Here is a 12,639-nt window from a genome sequence, read left to right on the forward strand (position 1 = left end):
GGCGCGCGCGTGTGGGCTCTACAGCTCATCTTAGTCCACTAGAAGTATTACATGTAATAATCTCACTTATTAAATACTTGTTTAATAAGCTTCTAACTTTCAATGTGGGATACTTAAATAATCTCATGGCTTCTCTCATAGCTCATTTAATTAACTAGTAATTATTTCGCAACTTTAATCCATTATTTCTCACTCACCGGGAATCGGATTTGAGAAAATGAATATACCACGGTCATCTACTCCGAACGTAGATCGACGCTATATTATTTAATTTCATAAAATTAAATATCTCGTTGGAAGTATTCTTGGTCAAAGTCGTTTGACCGCAACGATTTCAACATGTGCAAGATAACGTGAGGACAATTTGGCACGTAGCTTGATGACCGGTTTGTGGTCCCCGAGCATAGCCTCCCACAGTGGGACTCTTCCTTCTGAGTCTGTTAAAAAGATTAGATGAGAAGAGGAATTAAGTATTAGCAACTGTATAAGTATTGATTAAATAGCTCTGCAGTTGGGATCAGCTCCAGAGTTAAGCATTTCCTTGAGATGCTGCAATGTGCTGAGCATGATGAAGAAACGTGTTTTAGAGGCGAGCTAAATGAATTTTGGCTAATTAAATCGAAAATGTACTCACCAGAGCTGTTCTTCCTGATTCATTTGGATCAATACCTCTCTTCAACAAATGACGCATCAACGATTCGTCTCCTCTAAGTGCTGCAAAACATAGGGTGAGGGGCAGATCCTTTCTTCCGTGTGCAATCATATTCTCGATATCCAACAAAATCCCCTCCATTATCGGGTCCTTCGCTTCCTTCAAATGCTACAAACATCATAGATTTCCTTGCTTAAATGTATGTAAGTTGTAATAGTATTAGTTAGCTAAATCTCATCTCAACAATTCAAGAAACACTCAGTTCTAGTAATTCTTTGTTGTTTCTGTAGTATGTGCAGAAACACATTTGTATGATGAATATATATATATACATATATACCTGCAGAAGGTTATTCATGATTATTGTCCCATCTCCAACATTGGCTTGAAGAATGTTCAGAAATGTAGTGCGGTTCAGCCGTAATAGCTGAGTTAAGTATTTTGTTCTCACGGTGAACAATTGAGGCCTATAACAAAGTACACCAATCTCGCCACAAAGCTCACCAGTTCGTGCCTCGCCAACAACCTGCATTGTTGTCACAACCAACCATAACCAGTCTTCTTGTGGGTATAGACATTTATATTCACAAATATATATTGAACCTATTAAACAAACTTACATGTGGAACTCCATTTTTCATGACTATTAGCTCCTGAAAAAGGATAATCAGAAAAAAAAATTCCACATGTTAAACAAAACATAGTGCATAATGAATGAGAAATTTAGAGGAGATCAACTTTATGGATCCATTTTTTTACCACTGCCCCATTGGCCAGAATATAAAAGTCTGTTGGCGCTTCATTCTGCAAGATCACATCTTCATTGGGAGCGAAATATTCTGCCCTCATCTCAGAAACCTATAAAAGAGTGGCATATGAGAGTGATGCAAGTGGTGAAGAAAAAAATGATTAATTTTGAAATGTTATAATGAATTTACCAGCTGAAAGAGCAAGCCATTGGAGACTTCACGGAACAAGTAGACCCTATTAACCAAATGGTGGAAAAGGTGGTGCGAGATACTCGACCTAATGGCCTTTGGAAGTGAATCGAGCTTGTCTTGTCGTTGAAGCCCCTCTGAGTCAGTTCTAAACTTCAACGACAAATGCAAGATCATCGGCTATTGAAGGCGAGAAGGCAGTTGGTTCCTTTGTGCAAAACTCGTAGCAGCTTGAATTGTATCCCTCTATTTTTAGATCAAAAATTTGATTACAGAAATCAGTAAATCTCAATACTCATAGAAAACAACTTGATATGTTTCGATTGAAGTGACTTACATAATGTCTGGTCTTACTAGTTCCATGAACCACCAAATTCGTCATATTTCCAATCAAATATGCTGTGAGTCCGAGGTTGAAGAGCATGTAGAAAATGGCAAACATCATCTCTTTTGAATTCACAGCATGCAAGTATCCATAGCCAACGGTGGAGAGGGTTGTGATGGACCAATACATGGAAGTAACATACCGAAACCATAAACTTAGTTGGCGAAAATCGACTCCCGGATGCATTGATTTACCAATCCAAGTGTTTGATGGATCATCATTATGAGTAGCAAGCAAATAATTGAAGCATCCAACACAATGAACGGTAAAAATAGTAACCTATACACAACAACAAATGATGTATAGTTCAATAGCTAAATCATTTATTTTAATCAATAAGCTAATGATAAGTCTATGCATTAGTAGTATAATATACTTGCGCATATCAGCTTCGCACACCTCACCCAAAAATAGTTAAAATTCTTATTTTTCTCCATTCTGTTTATTTAAGAAGAGAAAGAGGTTAATAATAATACATGAGAATCTTAATATGAGATGAGAAAATATGATTTTACCTAGCAAACAGAGCACTAACTCGTCTAAGACGCCAGAGACGAAACATGTTGAATAAGCCATATTCCTTTAAAGGCCAAGGTGAAACATACCAAACAAGTTCCGAAGGAATTGTGGAAATCACATCAAAGGCCAACCAAGAAGTTGCATATTTCTTTGCAATCTTCCTATGATTGTCAACAAAAAGATATGTGCTTCTGTCCAAGTAAGCTACAAAGAACGTGAGGATGATATCAATTGCAAAGAATCCATTGACGACATTGTCCAAGATAGACTTAGGCCTCCTTGGTGTATCAAGAAACCCGACACGCCGTGTAGATAACCAAAATAACCAGAAAAGCTTCCCAAACCCTGTCATATCAATCCAAGCCTAATATGTTTTCAGTAAATCAAACTATTCCTACAAGCTATGTATAAATTCAACTACAGCAACACTACAAGTAAAGTTGTTTATGCAAGAAAATGGTCTCTAAAAAGCCATATTCCAAGAAAATTGAAACCGAAACCATAAATAAATAGCAAGAGTTCTATGACTCTATATTGTAATATAAAGAAGATATGTACCACCATTATTCATAAGAAGATATATCGGACTAACTGAGGACAAGGAATATTTTAATCCCATTAATTGTAAGTAGTACCTCAGCCAGAGATATATTTAAGAGATTTTTCAATATTATTTTTTGAAATAAAATTAATTTACATATAACAAAATTTCAAAATGAATATTTTTATCATAATTTTTAATGTTTAATATCAATCCATAATTCTAAAAATTGAACTAATAAAATAATAATATATTTAAAATAAAAAATTTAATGCAAAATATTACCTATAAAAATTTAAAAATTATGTGGAGCCACCCGACCATGTCGCTCCGCCGGTAAATGAGAGATTCGACAAGCATGTTTTTGAAGCTTATAATACTATACTATAAAAGTAGCCAAAAAAGTAAAGAGTTGACAATTCTTTGAAAAAGAATAACGCAGAGTTTAATTTTGACCAGAATAGACGTACTACTTGAAATTTGAATACAAACAAAAGGCAATCTTGGGATATATAGCTACAACAATAATCAGAAATTGGAGGATAAATTTCAGCAACTAGAAATTATTGATCATAAAAAGTAGTACAGTACTAACATCTACTAAAACTAAATACAAATTTGTGAATCTTAAGCACAAAAAAAAATAACATGCATAAAAACAAAGTAGTACTAAGCAAGTAGAGGAGGGAACCTATAGCGGCGATCATGAGGAGAGATAACGAAAGAGCTGTTGTCGAAAATGATTGTTTAACTGCGATACAAAGATACACTAATCGGTCGTAGTATAACCCAATGAAGAAACGAGAAATTAAACGGAAAATAAATTGAATTGAAATTACAAAGAAGAATTCGAAACAATAAACCGTAAAGATGTAAGCCGAGTCGAGGAGTCCTCTTTCCGCAAGACGAGATACGACGCACCTGGACATGGGGGTTACTGACTGGTGCACTAGCCAGTGGGAGCTGAAGAGACACGACGCACCTGGACATGCTACACGACTGGATACACCATGGACCGTCGGGATCCATCGGGGACCTTTCGTCTCCCGTTATACGTCGAGGTCCAGCGGGGACCTTTTGACTCCCGTTGTGAGTCGGGTGCCAGCGGGGACCTTTTGTCTCCCGTTGTGCGTCAGGGTCCTGCGGGAACCTTTTGTCTCCCGTCATGCGTCGAGGTCCAGCGGGACCATGACGTGGACTAGGACCCGTCGGGGATATCGTAGAATTTGGGGTGGTCTAAAAAGAACAAGCGGGGCTCGAACTACGCTCAACGACCAGCTCCAAAGAACAACTCAAAGACCACCCAAAGACCAATTGCCAAGATCCAAGGCACAAGGTGCATGGTGCACGGGTCGCGGCTCGCGGCTCACGGGCGGGCTGCGGCGGCACGCGCGTGTGGGCTCTGTCACCCGTCTTATTCCACGATAATTATTACACATGATAATTCATCTGATTAAATGCTTCATCAAAGAAGTCTATCATCCCCGATGTGGGATAATTAACACTTAGTTAATTAATCCCTTAGTCTTTTCACATAGCTCATTTCTAGCTTTATTGTGACCAACTTTAATATATTATTTCTCACTCACCGGGAATCGGATTTGAGAAAATGGATATACTACGGTCATCTACTCGGAACGTAGATCGACGTTATTGTATTTAATTTCATAAAATTAAATGTCTTGTAATATTTATTATTAGTAAAAAATTATTTGACCAAGCGCGATTCCAACAATCCCCCACATGAGTGGAAATTGCCAAATGCAAATGTATGCACACACAAGCTCAACCCTCAAGAGGTATGTAAGCATAAGGATAGGTAGTTTTTGGCTTTGAACCATCCATAGTCAACACCATCGGATACACAGGCGGACTAGTAGCGCGATGCTTTGAACTATTCCTCCACGGCGTGCACCGAGACAATGATGTTATCACTTAAGCACATCAACCTCATCCGTTCTCACGTTCTGTGTCCATTTCAGGCCTTGGACACCACTTTGGATTCATAAGTGTATTGTTTGAAGCGGCCCCACTTCACACATACATAGGTGATTCCTCGTTAAGTATCTTGCCATACTCGGTCTCCTTGAGAACTTCATCTCAACGAGATCCTTTAGGGATCATTAAAAGTCATAGACTTAACCTCACCACTAGGCAAGTTTTCCAACACTCTATTGCGCTCTAGAGAATAGATATAGATGAGTGTTTCACACGAACTCTCATAGCTTAGTTTTCCCATTGAACCAAGTTCTTGGGATCTCCAGTCATCATGGTTGGGTTACCACTATGACAGTTCTTTAGTTTGTGGATTTCAAACTCATTCCCTCTAGCAATTTATTCATTTGATCACGATTTAACCCTTTGGTTAGCGGATCCGCTAGATTATCCAATGACTTCACGTAGTCAATTGTAATCACCCCTGTTGTGATCAAATGTCTCACGGTATTATGTCGTCGACGAATGTGTCGAGACTTACCATTGTACAAGCCACTGTTTGCCCTCCCAATAGCGGCTTGGCTATCACAGTGAATTAACACTAGAGGCACGAGCTTTGACCAACACGAAATATCTTCAAGGAAGTTTTTAAGCCATTCGGCTTCTTCTGCGGCTTTATCTAAAGCTATGAATTCAGATTCCATAGTGGATCGGGCTATACATGTCTGTTTCGTTGATTTCCACGAGACAGCACCACCCCCAATAGTAAAGACATATCCACTTGTTGAAAGTGAGTCTTTGTTATCGGATATCCAATTTGCATCGCAGTACCCTTCAAGTACCGGGAGTATCTCAAAAAGTGTAGCCCATGATTTTGAGTATACTTGAGATACCTCAAAACTCTTACAAGAGCTTTCCAATGCTCTTTGCTTGGATTGCTCGTGTAACGACTAAACTTGTTCACAATGCAAGCAATGTCAAGTCTAGTGCAATTAGTCAAATGCATAATGCACTCAATGCCCCGTGCATAATCTTTTTGTGCAGCGGGCTTGCCCTTGTTCATGCTCAAGTGAACTTTGAGCTCTATAGGCGTCTTAGCCGGGATGCCATCATAGGCGTTGAATCTCTTTAGTACTTTCTCAATATAATGAGATAGTGTCAAGATGATTCCTTTGAATTAGAATTTTTCATTCCAAAAATCACATCGGCTAGACCCATATCCTTCATGTCAAAGATTCTTTTTAACATGGTTTTCGTATAGTTAATTACTTAGGTGTTACTACCCATGATTAACATATCATCAACGTAGAGACACACTATAACATATCCATTATCAGTGTTCTTAATGTAGACACATTTGTCACATTCGTTGATTTTAAATTCATTTGATAACATCATCACATTATCAAATTTCAAGTGTCATTGCAATGACGCTTGTTTCAATCCATAGAGGGATTTAACCAGTTTGCAAACCTTTCTCTCTTGTCCAGGTACTACAAAACTTTTAGGTTATTCCATATAGATTTCATATTAAATCACCATTTAAACTTGTCAATTGTTCCAACGGTCTTAAACTTGCTTTTAAGGACTCATTTGCATCCTAAAGGTTTAGCACCTTCAGGTAGATCAACCAACACCCAAGTGTGGTAGCAAAACTGAATCAATTTTGCTTTGAACAGTTTCTCTTTAATGCAGCCTGTCTGGGCAATCAAAGACTACTTTTATTAATGTTAGTTCTTCATCCAACATAAAAGCATTATAGTCAGGACCAAATGTCTTTGGTGTACTGACCACACTACCACGTCTTAGTATTGTATCGTTTGGATCCGCTGATTCAGAACTAGTGGCTTCATCCTCAATTCTCGTCTCAGAATTGGGTGTAATATTTTCCTTGTCTTTGCGAGGAAATGTATTTTCAAGAAATACATCATTTATTGACTCGATTGTTGTTCCCACGGTCACAGTCGGTATTTCAGACTTGTGGACAACGAATCGATTTGCACTACTATTAATTGCATACCCAATAAAGATACAATCAACCATTTTAGGACCGATTATAACTTCTTTCAGCAGAGGAACCATCATCTTTGTCAAACACCCCCACACTTTGAGGTATTTGTAGGATGACTGCATTTCCTTTCACAACTCATAAGGAGTGACATCCTTACTTTTGAGTGGGATTTTATTTAGGATGTAGTTAGCTGTCAAAACAACCCTTACATGTTCTGGGGCATCCCTGAACTAATCAGTAACGCATTTATCATCTCATTAAGAGTTTAGTTTCTTGCGTTCTGTAGCACCAATAGATTGTGGTGAATATGGTGCAACCGTTTGAAGAGTTATACCACTTGTGTTGCATAATTTCTCAAACGAGACTACGTATTCGCCTCCTCTATCACTTTGAATCATTTTGATTTACAATCCAAGTTGATTCCCGACTTCGTTCTTATAATTTTTGAACACATCAATTGCTTCATCTTCACTTCTTAAAAAATAAAGATAGCAACGTCTTGTGCAATCATCTATGAACGTGATAAGGTATTTTTTACCACTTATAGTGTCACGATCGCCCTTAAGGGTTAATAAATACGGGCGATCGTGATTAAAAGAATTTAATAAACAGATGAAAAGAATTAGGGTTTCAACACAAGTTAGACCAACAATTAATATCCCGATAAATAACCCAGAGTTTGATATTATCCAACAAGAAATTCAAAATATCCATTATCCTAACAATTAAAGTTGTCGGCCCAAATAAAACATAATCAAACGAAACGTCACAGCGGAAACGACCAAGAGAAAGAGTGACGTCATGTGTGAAGACACAACAACACTCAAGGTTCAAAGACGACAATAATATCTTAAATTCACTTGCTCAACACCACCACATCCTCGTCGCCGCTCAACCTGCACATAGGGAAAACACATGCAGGGCTGAGTATTATAAAAAAAATACTCAGTGGCTCATGCTGAAAACATTTTCAATAAACGGTAATTTACCATGCCATTCACAAGTAACCATCGGGGTTTAGCTTTAGAAATGCCGGAGGCACTCAAAATCATTTCCATTTTAAACATCGACTGATCAGTCATTTTCCCATAGACGTTAGCCATATCTGCTCATACATGACTTGGAATGTGGCCACAAACCAAGCCACTAGACCGGCCAGCCCGTACGCTAGCACACAGTCTACCGTAGGTGTACACTAATCCAAAGTAGGGTTTGCGGCCCTACGAGGACCCGAATTCGATTTAAACAATATTGGCCAGAGCCACATCAGATAGGCACGTTAAAGCAAAACACGGCATGATAAACACATTTTCATTCTCATAAATAAAACATTTAGGACTTTTTTCCTTATTTAAAAAGGAAGCCCACCTCGATCGCTTAAAATCTCAAGTACTCTCTTCCCTTTGGTCTCACGATTCACTTGCGATGATTCACCTTTAACATTTAGATAATACATAAATCAACACACTTTTCAAATAAATAGGTAAAAATGCATGCATCCTAAGCGAAGTTATTTATCTCGGTTTTCGATTATTCGCCCCTAATTCCTACGTTAGCTCCTCGTATTTTTCTCAACGATATCGAAATAAAATTCCCAAAATTATAAAAGTGTATAATTAAATTGTCGCAAGCATTTTCCCCTCGAACTATATTTATTTCAGATTTAGGATATAGTTATTCATTCGTTGAAATATTCCGGAATTAATTAAATAATTCGCCACTATTAATTATCGACCCAAAGATTTATTTAAAAGCCTCAAGTTTAATTATTTCCCCACCTTATATCTCCAATTTAATTAAGAAGCCCCAACAAATTAAATGAGAGCCTAAAACATCCAATTTTAATTGTTGAGGCCAAATTCTATTAAAAGAACAAAAGCCCAAAGATTTGAAAAACTACTCCCCACAAGCCCCACCTCTGTCACTCTCTCTCTCTCCCTCTTCTTCTCTTTTCTTCTCTCTCGCCCAAATTGCAGGCAAATTCTCCATCCGTCGTCGCCTCTCCGATTCACCCCTCTTCGCCGGCCGCTGCTGCTGTCGGAATTGCGTCGCCGCTGCTCCGTCGTTGCCGCTACTGCGCAGTCACCGCCGCTGCTGTCGTCGTTCGATCCAGCAGGGGGATGCCGCCGCCGGTGGTCGTGCAGCCGTCGCCGGGAGGAGCTGCTGCTGCCGTCGGGAAGAAGCTGTTGTTGCCGACGGGAAGAGGCTGCTGTACGGAAGCCAGCCTCTGCGTCGTTGCTGCTGGTGTATCGGGATCGATATCGTGATGCCGCTGCCCCGCGTACACCGCCGTCGCTGCCGGGAGGTTCCGCCTCCGATCAACCCCCAATTCCTCCCCGAAGGTAAGTTCTTTATTTGATTTCGTGAATTAAAATTTGTTTCTTTAGTTTAGTTTGCTTCGATTCATTCGATTAGGAGATATATCGCAGATTGTGGCAACAGTAGGGTGAAATATATATGGATGCAGTAGTATGACATTGGAAATTTGGATGGGAAAGGGGTATACCTTCGATTTGCAGACGGATTTTGAAATAGTAGATGATGAATCTTTTCCCGATTTTAGTTCTGGTTTTCTGTAGAGAAGAGTGAATGAGTTGATTTCAGAGCATGTAGAATAGAGAGAAAAATTCTGCAGAGTTTACCTTGAATTGAAGTTGTGAAGAAGAAGGCTTGGTTTTCTTGCTGCAGAGGACGTGTAGAATAGGCAGAATGAATTGGTTTGGTGATTAAATTAGAGGGATGATCAATTGTTTGGATGTGGGAGAGATTTAAGGGAGTGGGGAAAGAGGGGAGAACGGTTTTGACGTGTGTTGAGGGGAGGAAGAATTCGAAATTCCCTTTTTTTTTTCTTCTTTGAATTAATTTGAATTTATTTGGTATTTATTTGCAGTTCACGGATGAGGAATATCTACTCACGGAGGGGAAATATCTTTACAGAATCTTTAATTAAATAAAATTACAGCTGATTGATGATCAGATCAACTGGGAAAATTAATTAAATTGGTTTAATTCACGGTCCTTTGTATTTTATTTTAATTTGTGCAGTCCACAATTTATTTATCACGGACTGGATTTTTGTAATATTTATTTAATTTATCGGATCCAACACAGAATTGAGTCCAATAAATATTCCTCACGGACATGAATTATTTTAGATTCGCGCAGTAATTTATTTCACAAATCTCTAGTCCAGCAACAATTAATTCACCAACAATTAATTCACGGACTTCGCAATATTAATAGCATTAATACAAGTACTTTAGGGTTTGAAAATTAGGGTATTACCACCCTTAACAGAAATTTCGTCCCGAAATTTGTTATCCTCAAGTAAAGAGTTCTGGGTACAATTCTATCATCTTGTCCTCATTCTCCCACGTGGCTTCTTCATGTCCGTGATTTTCCCATAGCACTTTCACACAAGCAACAGGTTTATTCCTTACATTCTGGATCTTCCGGTCCAAAATGGATTGGGGTCTCTCCTCATAGCTCAAGTCTGGATTCAACGCGACTTCCTCAAAACGGATCACATGCTTCGGGTCGAACACGAATTTTCGTAACTACGACACATGAAAAACGTTGTGCACATTACCAAGGTTTGGTGGTAGCGCCAATATATATGCAACGCGGCCACTCCTTCGAGAATTTCGTAAGGTCCAATAAATCGCGGCTTCAATTTGCCCTTAACGCCAAATCGTGTTATCCCTTTTGACGGAGATACCTTCAAGAAAACTTTATCGCCAGCTTGGAATTGTAAGTCGTTTCGTCGGACATCCGCGTATGATTTCTGTCTGTCTTGAGCTTCATTTATCCTCCCACGAACTTGTCGAACGATTCCCACCATCTCTTCGACTGCATCAGGTCCGAGTATTCTTCTCTCGCCAACTTCATCCAGTAGAGCGGCGATCTACACTTTCTTTCCTATAATGCCTCGTACGGTTCCATGTTTATCGTTGCCTGAAAACTGTTGTTGTAGACGAACTCGATCAGTGGTAGTGCTGCCTCCCAACTTCCTCCTCGGTCGAGTACCACGGCTCTCAACATATCCTCGAGAGTTTGGATTGTTCTTTCGGACTGTCCATCGGTTTGCGGGTGAAACGCTGTACTGAAATTCAATTTGGTTCCAAGCTCCTTCTGTAGACTTACCCAAAATCTTGAGGTGAATTTCGGGTCACGGTCGGACGTGATAGTCACTGGGACTCCATGCAATCGAACTATCTCCCTTATGTAGATTTGAGCCAGTTTGTTGGACCCATAGCTTATCAGAATCGGTATGAAATGCGCACTCTTGGTAAGTCGATCTATAATTACCCAAATGGCGGTGTTCCCTCTCAGAGTCCTTGGCAAACCTGTCACGAAATCCATGGTTATGTGCTCCCATTTCCACTCAGGAATTTCCAGTGGTTGTAACTTCCCATACGGTCGTTGATGTAGAATCTTCACTTGCTGGCAGACTAAACATCTCTCGACGAACGAGGCTATATCCCTCTTCATACCATTCCACCAAAAGGACTTCTTCAGATCTTGATACATTTTCGTACTTCCTGGGTAAACGGTGTAAGGAGTCTCATGTGCTTCACTCATAACCTCGTTTTTGAGCCCCTCGTTATCCAGCATGCATAATATTCCTTCGAAAGTAAGGGCATTGTCACCTTCTTCACTAAAATTCTCAGATTCGCCAGTTCGCACTTCTATACGAATTTCCTCCAATTTCGCATCCATCCGTTGTGCTTCAATAATCCTCGACCTTATATCTGGTTCAACAACTAGAGTGGCGATTCGTGCATCCACTGTTTCAGGTGCCCTCACCACTTCCAAACGCATCTTGCTGAACTCGCGAATCAGGCTTTCCTCTTTGGTGAAAAAAGTGGCCAGTTGGGAATGGTCCTTCCGGCTCAATGCATCTGCCACTACATTTGCTATGTCGGGGTGATAATTGATGCCACAATCGTAGTCCTTTACCAACTCGAGCCATCTTCGTTGCCGCATGTTCAAATCTTTCTGCTCGAAGAAATACTTCAGGCTTTTGTGATCCGTGAAGATCTCACATCGGACTCCGTAGAGATGATGTCTCCAAATCTTTAAGGCGTGCACTACCGCTGCTAGCTCCAAGTCGTGGGTTGGGTAGTTCAACTCGTGTGGCCTCAATTGTCGTGACGCGTAAGCAATCACCTTGTTATTTTGCATCAATACGCATCCAAGTCCCACCTTCGAAGCGTCAGTGTATACCACGTAGTTCACTACAGGCTCTGGCACAGCTAGAATCGGTGCACTGGTTAGCTTTTCCTTCAACAGTTGGAAACTTGCCTCACACTCTGGGGTCCATTTGACTTTTACCCCCTTCTTGAGTTGTTGGGTCATGGGTCTCGCTATCTTGGAGAATCCCTCTATAAACCTTCGGTAGTATCCTGCCAAGCCTAGGAAACTCTGAATCTCGTTTGGTGTTGAGGGTGCTTTCCATTGTTGTACCGCCTCAACCTTGGCGGGGTCCACACGGATTTCCTCTGCTGACACAACGTGACCAAGGAAGTTCACTTCCTTAAGCCAAAACTCACACTTGCTGAATTTGGCATACAGTTTCTCACTCCTCAATGTCTCCAATGTGATTCGCAGGTGTTCCTCATGTTCCTTCTCGTCCTTCGAGTAGACAAGTACATCATC

At 40.0% G+C, this 12,639-nt stretch overlaps 1 pseudogene; it reads right to left on the minus strand.

Annotated features, from left to right (window-relative positions):
* Nucleotides 1-513: 513 nt before the first annotated feature.
* Nucleotides 514-4,202, minus strand: LOC121754453 (annotated as a pseudogene).
* Nucleotides 4,203-12,639: the final 8,437 nt, after the last annotated feature.

This window comes from Salvia splendens, chromosome 11, assembly GCF_004379255.2.
Source record: "Salvia splendens isolate huo1 chromosome 11, SspV2, whole genome shotgun sequence".
Taxonomy (NCBI): domain Eukaryota; kingdom Viridiplantae; phylum Streptophyta; class Magnoliopsida; order Lamiales; family Lamiaceae; genus Salvia; species Salvia splendens.